The following is a 12,600-nucleotide window of genomic DNA, read 5'->3' as shown; positions in this document are numbered from 1 at the left end:
GATACCCAACAAAAGGGAGTTTGATTTCACATAAATTCAACACCACAAAAAGAAGAAACAAATGAATCTTACAATTGGTGAAATAGTATAGATACATTAAATCCAATGTACTTACAAAAAAAAATCAATTTTTGTTGGCCAATAATGACAGATTGTTGCTAGCGGATCGAGGAATCAACAATAAAGCAATAATGAAATTTAGTGTGGGAATGAAAAGGGATAATACGAACCCTGGAAATAAAACAATAAATGGGTGAAAAAAACCTTCGTCGGCCAACAAATACGTGTCTTAACCAGAATTCTGGTTCACAAAGATATACACAAATTTGATTATGGCTTCTTTCCAAGTAACAAACACACATCAGATGCAATGTGATCGTCTAATGGGGGAGGTGACGTGAGAATGGCGGACGACTGTTTATAAGATAAATAGGGTTTGAGAGAGAAATAAGGTAACTAACCATAGCTGCAAATAATCTCAAGCTAAGCTCGGTGATGCACCCACGTTTTCCCCCTTGTGAGGTTTTCTCCTGGAGGTGGTAGGTTCGAGCCTTGCTCGGACCAAAGTGGTGAAATTAGGTGTGGGGAAAGGGCAACGATTCCAGGCAGCCCGACATATGACTGGACCCGTGTCTAATGTTCCCGTGTACTCCCGTTTAAATATAAACTCCGTTGTTTCCAAAAATACTAACCATAGTTACAGAAGATTAATATTTGATTCAAGTAATTAATATTTTTCATCAAATTTAAGATTATCAATTTATTATTCCTAAAGTTTTTTTTAAATGATTGGCCCATATTAATTCATACACACAGTAGATATTTAGAACATATAAATCTATATCTCTCTCTCCCTCTCTCTCTCTCTCTCTCTCTCTCTCTCTTTCTATATATATATATATATATATATATATATATATATATATATATATATATATATATATATATATATATATATATATATATATAATGTTAGGTTCATGTGAGACCAATATATTTTGTGAGACGGGAAGACGCAATTCTAACCAGTTATTTTTAGATAAAAAAAAACTTTTTTAAAATGCAAAATAATTGAAAATTTTTTAATTTTTTTAAAAATATTATTTTCATCATTTTTGTATCCAAAATAAAATAAAAATAAAAAAATAAAATTACCATTTTTTTTTAAAATATCTGTGAAATATTCTAGTAGAATATTATAATATTTTACATATCTGACAAATTTAGTAGAATATTAAAATATTCTAATATTCTAACATTTTAAAAATCATATTAGAATATTTATAGTGTAATATTCTATTAGAATATTTCATGTATTTTAAAAAAAATAGTAATTTTTATTTTTTTATTTTTATTTTTTAGGTAAATAAAATGACAAAAATAATAATTAAGAAAAAAAAATTTGAATTTTTCTTTTTATTTTGCATTTTAAAATTATTTTTAGATTGCGTTTCACGGTCTTATAAAATTAATATGGTCTCAAATGAAACTATATATATATATATATATATATATATATATATATATATATATATATATATATATATATATATATATATATATATATATATATATATATATCCTATTGTAATAAAAGAATAGTTTTATTCTCCTTTTGACATGTGTCATCTTATTAAACCTCTTAATTAATGCATGTTTTATTCTTCTTTTGTCATGTGTCACCACATTATGTCTACTAATTAATACTTGCCACATGTCAACCTATTGATTATTATTTTAAATTTTAAATTTTCCATTCTATCTACATTAAATTAATAGCATTAAAATAAAATTAATACAAATTATAAAGTGATATAATTTCACATATTTATTTAAAATCAATAATTATAGTTTTATATAACTAAAAAATCTCCTAATTAATAATTTATTTAAAATAATTGATTAATAACTTTGAATTTTTACTAAAAAAACTTAATTAATTTTGTAACCGTGGTTCCCACGGGTTATAAACTAGTATATATATATATATATATATATATATATATATATATATATATATATATATATATATATATATATATATATATATATACTTTTGACACTTGTCATCTTTTCCTTCATTTTGACACATGTCATTTTCTAAGATTTTTAAAATTATTATTTTCCACTTGTCATTTTTTAGGGATTTCAATTTTTTCTTAAAATAAATTTCCAAAAAATTCTAATTGGTTATATATATGTAAGGTTATCATTCTATTAATTTGATAATAAATTCTCATAAATGATCCAAACGATTTGATTTATTTCATAAATTTTCCAAAAGATTATATTTTTTCTATAGAAAAGCATTATTTTATAAAATATTTAATGTTTATATTTATATTATATTTTTATTTTTAATAAACATGTGTAATACACAGGTCTTACACCTAGTATTGACAATATATATATATGACTTGTGTGTCTCATCTCATGCATTTAAATGCATACAGTGTATTTTCAAGACTTCGTATTTACTTATTTAGAATGGAGGCTCTTCATTTTATTTGACTTTAAAATCCACCGTTTCCTTTTTCACCAGACACAATACGTAGCACACTTTTGACACAAACACGCAGGACACATTTGACTAGAAAGTAATTCACGTCTTCACACATGAACCAAATAATTGTAAAGTTAATCATTGAACTTTGTGCTCCATTAGCCCAACAAAATCATGTTCCATGTAACACAACAGTCCGATGTAGACATGATTCACCATTTGAAAAATGAAGTGTATGAGGTGTCTCCATCTAATCTTAGTTTACATTTTAACACCGTTTATGCATCTTTATCAAAAGTCAACTAATAAGTTATTATTTTTAATCATTTTTTAAAAAAAAAAATAATAATTTTAACCAATAAAAAAACATTAAAAATTATATGGGGTGTCTAAATGATAAAATGGAATGTCCATTTAGCCAACCCTATAATTATCATTTGTAAAATAATATAAAAAATGAAATGTCTATTTAGCTAACCCCTATAATTATCATTTGTAAAATAATATGGTTTTCTGTGAAATAGGTGATTTTTTTATTGTTTGTTGCCGAGGGATTCTAAACACTAGGGGTGTTCAAAACCGGATATCCGAAAATTCGGATAGTTGATTTTTGATATCCGAATCCGTATCCGAAATTTCGGATACGGATTCGAATATTAAACCGAATATCCGAATTTCATTAGTTTTAAATAAATAAAATAAACCCTCCAAGAACAAGATCGTTTCCGTGCATTTGTTAGGTATAATAAGACTTCATTTGGTCCCGTTAAATGTAAGTTACCTCATGATACCCGAAGATCTTGAGAAATCAAACTCAAATTACTAAAATCAACATAAAACGGTAACATTTATACCATCCCCACGTTGCGTACCAAGTAAAAATATTAATAATTTGTTTTTTTGAATTTCAAATGAAAAAACTCAATGCATTAAAACTATTTTAATAATTTTTTATATTATATATTTCGGATTTCGGATATCCGAAATATCCGAAAATTTCACATTTTAATATCCGTATTCGAATCCGAAAAACCGGATATCCGAATTTTGGGTATCCGAATTTTCGGATATCCGATTTTCGGATATCCGATTTTTCGGGTATTTTCGGATCGGATGTTCGGATGCAGATATTTTTGACCACCCCTACTAAAGACACCATAATTCAAACCATTTACAATGGTCAACACCATCAATCAAATCAAATCAAATAAATATTAAAAAAAATACAATAGTCGTCCATCCTAAGACTACTCCCATCCATGAATAATTTTGTAGTCGGTTGGCCCAAAAATTATAAAAAAATTGATAAATTTCCAAAACCCCAATGACAGTTTGGTGGAGCAACTTTTAGTTGTAGAATATTTTATTATCTATCTTCACAATCACTTCAAGTGAATTCATTTGAAGATCAATTCTTTATTTGAATAATATTTGTTTTTTCAAAAATCTATAATTTATCCAATTTTAAAATTATATAAAAAAAATTATAATTTACTTTTATTTATAAGTAGAGATACTTTCACGTCCAATGAATTCTTTCGTTTAATATATTTTTTAAACTATTGATTTCTTTTTCCAAGTTTGTATTTTTATCTACGGGATCATTCGTTTTTTTTCATATATCATTTGCTTCCAATATAAAATATTTATTTAAAAAAAAATAATATAATAGAAAAAGTTATAAGTTGTATTTATTAATAAAAAATTGATTTTAGTTGGGTTGTTAATAAGAATGAAAATTTAGATTTAGTTGGGTTGTAGAGGTGGAAGTGAAATAAATTAGTTTTTAATAGATAGTTGGGTTGAGTTTAGTTGTGAATGAGAATAGTCTAAACGTCTACCTTTGTATTTTTTAAAACAATTAAATATTATTTTTAATTTTTTGTTTGATTTAGACTAAATAACTTCTATAATTTATATTTCAATAACTATTACATGTATTTTCCTTTCTATTTATTTGCGTTATAATCTTTAAAAAAAATATTTCTTATAATATTTTAGGCCTTTTAACATTATTGAACCTAGTTTTAAGTTGAAAAAAAATAGATTTTTTTATTAACATAACCTCTCGGTTCAACTAGTTTTTCATTAAACTGAAAGATTTCTTTCTTTTTAATTATATCCGGGTTTTTTTTAATAGGTCATAGGTGACTTGACACGTTTCTATTTAATCGGTCAAACAATTTGTTCTAGTTTTTTAAGGTCTACAATCCGACCTGAAACAAGTATTATTGATTATTTTATTTTTATTAGATTCAGTTAATTACGAATCATGTTGTGTCATGTGCTAGATTCGTCATTGATATTTATGAGTTTGTGTCTTTTCCACCACTTTACTTTTTACAATATCACTTTGAACCTTCATTTTGAATTTTGAAAAATGTTACTTTGACCTCTCTAATTTCTAAATTTTCATGTTTTACTCGTATTATATAATAGATAAAAACATAATTATAAGCATTGAATTTTGTATGTTGAATTTTGACGATTATATTGAAAAAAGTTATGTCGAAACGTAAACAAACTCGAATATAATACATATTTTAAAATAATGAACGAAAGTTATTATATGTAAACTGAATGATACGTAGGAATGTATATAAAATTAAGCACAAAAATGTACAAAAAAATACGTCGAAACGTAAATAAACTCGAATATAATACGTTTTTTTAAAACTAACAAACGAAAGTTATTATAAGTTACCCGTCTCATACGTAGGAAACATACAAAAAATTAAAAAAAAAAAAAAAAAAAAAAAAAAAAAAAAAGAAATTAAACAAAAAAAAAACACTACGCGGAAACATTTTATCATACATAATAGTTATTTAGAAACAAATAAGGAGGATGGTACTTAGAAAGTTATCAAATACTTACCCTGATCCTATTTTTATTTGTATGACATCAATACTTGTTAGGCATCCTAAATTTTTTATTAATTAAAGAAAGTGCGTGCCTTTTACTTACAATTCATTGTTTCTTTCTGATCTAGTTGACGCAAAAACGTACACATATCTCATTTATCTTCTGCTATATAAATATTCAAAACACATTGGCAAAATATATTGTTATTTACTCACCCACACATAGTTAAGTTTACATCAAAATAAACTTACTTCATGAGAGTTAAATGAAATCAAAATCAACCACCATAGAAAGCGTTGAAGTTTAACAATATACCATAATAGATTTAACAAATAAAACACAATACTACACAAGATAAAATCTGAATTTAGAACCTATAATCCTAACTAGAAAGGTTACCTCCGCTACGCGGAGACCAGAAGCTTTCGATGTTATTTCCGAATCGATAAATATGATAGATGTAGAAAGTGCAAGGATGAAAAGCCCGAGCTTTGCTCCGGACCGGTTTTTACATGTTTTTATCAAAAAATGTAAAAGTTTTGACTGTAAGGACCAGAAGTGTCATATCTTTACAGGGACCAATCTGCCAAAAAAATTGTAAATTCACTATTCCTAAGATTCATATCGTCGATGCTGGCAAACAACTTGATTCCAAACACGGTTGTCGCGTCCATGTCCTCGACCTCAAGCTTTGTCCTCCCATGACCCCCAACATATTAGAAATGGAAAAAGAAAGAAATTACCATGGATGATTGATTGCTACATTAATGATATCTTTTTCTAAATCCATTACAAAATTCTACACACCTAATGTCCAAAGAAGTGGCCACAGAGAAATAAATAATTAAATGATATGAGGCGGAGATCCTTGTCGTTTTCAACGATTGTCTTTGGTGAAATTTTGATAGTATTTTGTATTATTATTATTATTATTATTATTATTATTATTATTATTATTATAACATTTCAAATTAAAATGCAAAATTATATATTTCATAAAATAAAAAGAAAATAAAATGTAAATGACTCACCAAACAAACATTGAGAGCTTTGGCAACTCAAACATCTAAAGTTAATGGACCAACTCCTTCATATAAGAAAACCTGTATTAATATTTAGAGTAAATTACACGAATGGTCCCTATGGTTTGGGGTAATTTGGACGTTTGGTCCTTAACTTATTTTTTTAACTCGGAAGGTCCCTATTGTTTTTTATTGTTACACGATTGGTCCATATTTTTTGTTTTTGTTACGCGTTTGGTCCCTATCTTACGTAAAAAGACAGTTATTTAAATAGGGAAAAATTGTAGGGTGGGTAAGGTAAGGTGAGGGGGCGGGGTTGGGCGTGTTTATTTAAATTAATTAAAAAATCAAGGGAAAAATAGACTTTTTATGTAAGACAGGGACCAAGCGTGTAACAAAAACAAACAATAGGGACCTTCCGAGTTAGAAAAATAAGTTAGGGACCAAACACGCAAATTATCCTAAACCATAGGGACCATTCGTGTAATTTACCCTAATATTTATTTTATTAACATTTCATTTCACAAATTTCAGAATATGAAAAATAAAAAATGATTACATATTTACACATTTACATGTGATAAATGGCATACCATGTAACTTGTAGACTTTTGGATTTCAACTTCTTAAGCTACAGAATATACCTATATAGAACAAATAAACTGTCAATTCAGGGGTAATTCGGCAAATAGTGTTCTTTACCTTATTATTTCAAGATTACCATATGCAATTTACATAACTTGATACAACAACAATATGGGAAACATTCCAACGAATAGAATGAAGCTTCCTACACAACAAATGTCTTAATTCATCCTCCATCTTTCCAGACCTGAGTTATGTGAAATCAAAACATTAGTCAACACATAACAAATTATAAGAATAATAATACAAATAATAATGAAGAAACTTACAGAATTTCATCACCAACTGCTATGATTGAGGTTGAAGGGGTGTTTTCTTGATGTGATTCCACACCTTTGACTCCATCTTTGACTTTTTTAAGTAAGTTTTTGGCTCTTCCAGCTCTTTCTAATCTTCCATCTGAAAGCATATATGCAGGCTTGAACTTCTCCTTACCAGAATCTTTAATGCATAACAATGCATTTGGAGTTGTGTATTATTAACAATAGAAAACCATCATTTAAAACAATATATGTTACAAAAATCATTTAGAATAAGAAAATAATTAAATACCATATGCTAATAAATGTAATGAAATATAAAAAACGCTTTTTAATATAATATTACCAAAATAACCACGAGTTTCCTGTAAGAAAGGGGCAGAAAAGTAAATTTAGTTACGACTCAGACCTGTAAGAAAGGGGCAGAAAAGTACATTTTTATACGGGAGTAAAGTTTAAAAAAATGATCAACCTTCACGTAATGCTAAAATTAATTCTATAAAATATAACAATGATGGTCATTTGTAAGTCCCTGTTTAAAAAACAAAACAAGTCACAAAAGAAAAAAAAAACTTACACAATAATAAATAAAATTGTTATTGAGTTCAAGTTTGAGCAAATTTGAGTTCTCGTTTAACAACTTAGCAATAGTTGTCACTTCCTGCAACATGGAAATACATCAGACTCTTTCACACAACAATTAACATATTGAAATTTTCAAATAATATAAATAAAATAGATGAAAAGGTAACTTTATAACCTATATTAATACTCTTTAGCTGGAGCTTCTGAATACCATTATTATCCAGCAATGTACCACGTTAAAACTACATACAAAACACACACTTAATTCTTGAATTGAAATTAAGCATCAGATGCTCGAAGCCACATATCTATTTCTATGGAAATGACTAGATCTCATGCATGGCTTCATGAAAGCCTCAAAGATTGAAACTTTATTGCTAAGAAAGTGTTTTGAGCCTCAAGGATGGCAACCCCAAGCTCAAAAACAGATTCACAAGATCAAGGTCCGACCTTTGGACCTAAAGAGGTCCAAAACTCCCATAACCCTAGATCTAGAATATGAAGAAGAAAGTTAAGTGCTTTATACCTTCTTTTGTGACAAAATGGTGAAATTAGTCCAGATCGTTGAGCTCAAGCTTCTTCTCCAACCTTTCCTTTCCTTCTTCACAACTTTCTTTCACTAAGAACACTCACAAAAGCAACTTCACACAATGAAAAGGGATACGAACGAGTTATAGTAATATCACAGTAATTACAGAGCATAACATAGAAGCAGCTCGGTACTAGACAGTCTTCACATAAAAGTTCCTGGGATGTACCTGTTTATCGCTAACCTGAGAATACAAGTTATTTTGAAAGCGCGTATCAACATTTTATAATGTCGGTGAGTCCATAAGTATTTAGTGTCGTTTGTATAAATACGCATTTTTATTCAAAATAACTTTATGAAAAGTAGTAGTTTAGAATCTACGGTGTACTAGCGTCCTTTCCAGAAAATCCAATATTTTCTAAATAAAACCAGTCTTCTACCAAGACTCGACAGAGTTATGTTTTAAAGAGTATTTTTCCCTTAAATACCATCATTACCAAAATACGGTATTTGACTTTAAAGAAAGTAGGAGAATATCACTAGTAAAAATACTCGGCGAAAATAACATATGCCTCAGCAGAAATACTTCTGACTAAGGAAAAAGAAATCATAGACTCCAGGAGAGTATCGAATGAATGATACGCCTGGCTCAGTCTAACAAAAGGAAACACAGACCCTAGATGGTATCAAATGTACGATACGGCTAGCAAGGTCTAAAACAAAGAATACAGAGACCCCAGACAGTATCAAATGAACAATACAGCTAGCAAGGTCTAAAACAAAGAAACACAGACCCCAGACAGTATCAAATGAACGATACAACTAGCAAGGTCTAAAACAAATAGTAATCCTAAGTGGGTTGTTTCAAAAATACTATGTTAATTCTCGTTACCTTAAGGCCATGAATTATAAGGTAAACATGGAGATACTCGTAACCATACTGATTGAAACTAGAGTACTTGACGCCCTGGAAGCGTCGGAATAATTGTGACATTTGTCACCCCTTGGCTTGGTAGGCTGAGGACTGTAGCTATCAGTCAGGGTGCGAGAGTGTCAGTCCCGTATAGATCTATACCCACAATGCCCGCTCTCCCTCCAGGAGACTCTGGTTACCAACTTGACAACGGGGAGATCCGTGTCTTGAAGATGCATCTTGTATTTTGAATTCTATTGTAAGTACTGGAATAACGATATAGACTCACAAATGAACTGACTCCTTTGGAATTCTCTGAACTAGAAAGAGTGGTTAGAATCTCCTAACTATTCCTATAATAGTTACTAGTGTCTCTGATCCATGAATAACGAATGGAAGGGTGCCCTTGCTACCCAAGGGAAATGAACTGGTCGATGGAAACCTTTATGTCTATATATGTGTATATAATATATAACTAATGTTTAAACGACCTTCGGACGGATAGCCGATACCCACCAGACCACATCCCAATGAGGAAAAAGGAAATAGGTCGAACTAGCCTTCCTAAATCTTTTAAACATTATTTATATAACTATACAAATACAGGCATGCATTTAACGAAATAAAAACATTGAAGAAAACTCTGATGAAAACCTTGGAAAACCTTTACACAAAAGAAAATTTACGACTTGATGTCAGTTGGTAAAACAAGTTTGAAAATCTTTGGAATCCTTTGAAAAGCCTTTCATAACAACTTTGAAAATGATTTTTATAAAACAGATTAAGTGAAGAAAACCTTTGGAAAACCTTTAACAAGAGTTGAAAGCGAGATTGGAAAATCTTAAGCTGGATAAAACAGTATAACATGCGTAAATCCATTTTGCTATACAGTTATCAATCACATGTGATTTATATAATAACTGTATAGATCAACTTGTATCCCCCCCTAATAAAAGTAGTTAAAATCATTAAAGGGTTCATTCAGGGGTATGAACTCACCTGTTGTAAGTGGATAGGATGGAGGTGCCGGTTAGGTGCTCGGTGCCAAGTAAAGACTTGAACACACTTAGGAAACTATTAACATATGATGACATATTTTTACATACAATTAGTGATTATCATACTAATTAAACACGTATAAGCATCCTAATGTACGGAAAACACTTTGGTCAAGTGCTAGGAGGCTATTGGGTTGCAATAAGGGACTGTATAGCCTAGTTAGGGAGTTTACTCTTCAAGAGTAAACTCTTTATGGAGTTTTCGGCCCTAAGACCATATCCCCATGAGTTTACGGCCGTAAACTCATGGGTGGTGTGTTCTTGGATGTTTTAAGGTCTTATATCACTCGTAGAATTAGGCTAGGTTCAAATCTAGGGCATATGAAGGGTTTAAGGCTCCAAATGGACCACTTAAGGGAGTTCACGACTGTAAACCTAGAGTTTACGGCCATAAAGTCTCACTTGGTCAATTCCTTCATTAATTAAGGTCTTAAATGAAAGGGTATAAAGTTCTATGCATTTTTCCAAGTCAAATGGGGAAGTTAGGGCATCATTTGGCCTCATTATGGGAGTTTACGGCCCATGGACCAATCCTTGGGGGGTTTACGGCCGTAAACTCCTAGGTCCTTGGTTTCTTTGAAGTTTAAAGCCCCTACTTCATTGTGGTTGATTCTAGACATTTCCCCAGGCCATAGGAGGTGTTTAAGGGAAATTTTAACACCTTAAAAGGTGTTCACGGCCCATGAAGAGGGGTTTACGGTCCAAGAGTGTTCTTGGGCTGTAAACTCATGTTTACTCCTCAAAATGCAAGGTTTTGGTGTTCTAAGCTCGTATGTGTAAGTCCACAAGTCATATCTAAGCCCTAGGAGTGATTTAGAAGGGTTTTGGGGCTTCAAAACCCCACTTATGGGTGTTTATGGTCCAAGAGTGTTCTTGGGCTGTAAACACATGATTTTGCCCCTATTAGATGTCTTAAACTCGAATTTGCATGTTAATGAGTTAAACAACAAGTTAGGATAGATTACCTACGATTTTGGAGCTCGAAATGGGCGTTTTTGGATCGAAGACAACATGTAGAGAGAGAGAGAGAGTAGAGAGAGGGTGGAAAAGTTCCAAATGGAGTCCACTCACCCTTATATAGGGTTTGAGTTTGTGGCTCGGAGGAAATCTACCGGATACTGACGTTAAACGGGGCTTTTGGTCACACCCGATTAAATGGTCGTAATTTGACTTGGTTGAAACTAAAACTTTCAAAGGGGTTATTGAGGGTGTTTCTAATTTTCTCCAACCCTTATGAAGTCATAATAAAGTCCCTATTTAATTAACCTAATCCAAAAGGTTAATGGAAAATTTAATAAAGCGGGTTCTATTAACGGAAGATGAGGTTAAAAATTACCGGATAAATTTTGGGTTGTCACATCATCCCCCCGTTAGAGGGAATTTCGTCCCGAAATTAGGGTTTAGGCAAGGAAGTAGACATGAACAATCGGGTAGAGGTATGAGGGTACTTCCTATTCGGTTGGTTCTCGCACTCCCAAGTGAACCCTGGCCTTTGCTTGGCGTTCTAACAAACCATCACTTACGGGATGCGGATTCCGTTTCGTTCAGTTAGCGATAGTTGCGTCTACGAAGTTAGGGTTCCCAATGGTTTCTATCAAGATGAGTGGGATACAAAGAGTGACGTCAGGCAAATACTTTTCAAGTTTAAGAAGTGGATTTGATTTGGGGTGAAACTGATGGAATTTCCGAAGGTAGTCGTGGTCTGACAAGGGTTGGACCAATTTTTGTAAAGAATCTCGGATGGTCCTAATCTCTCGGAAGGGTAGAGCTTTTCAGTACTTATAACATAGTGTACTTCTATGGCGTGATCGCCATTCTGAAGTTCCAAAAGTTCTCTCACACTAGGAGTGTAGTCCTTCAGGTTGGTTCTTAGAAATCTTGGGTTATCCTTGGATTCGTGTTTCCTGTCGATTGGCTTTCAGAGGTTTTCTGGATCATCAGATGGATTGGATGTCTACGGGTATCTGTTTGTTGCAGGCGTCTATCTCAACCTAGTGTGAAATGAACCTGCACTTCTGGTTCTTGAGATGTTTCTAACAGAACTATCAGGGTCATGGAGATAGGGTTTTACCAGACGGCTGTTTAGAAAGTTTTTAAACTTCTCATCATCGTCTAGTTGACGCTTTCACGACATGATTCTTATCGGGAAAGAATCATGCTCTTACTTGCTTTTCTATTTCATGAATAGCAAGCTCTGCTCAGGGCTAACTCAATCCTTAGAG

The sequence above is a fragment of the Lactuca sativa genome, chromosome 9 (assembly GCF_002870075.4).
Source record: "Lactuca sativa cultivar Salinas chromosome 9, Lsat_Salinas_v11, whole genome shotgun sequence".
NCBI classification, from domain to species: Eukaryota; Viridiplantae; Streptophyta; class Magnoliopsida; order Asterales; family Asteraceae; genus Lactuca; species Lactuca sativa.
This window is presented reverse-complemented; position numbering follows the sequence as displayed.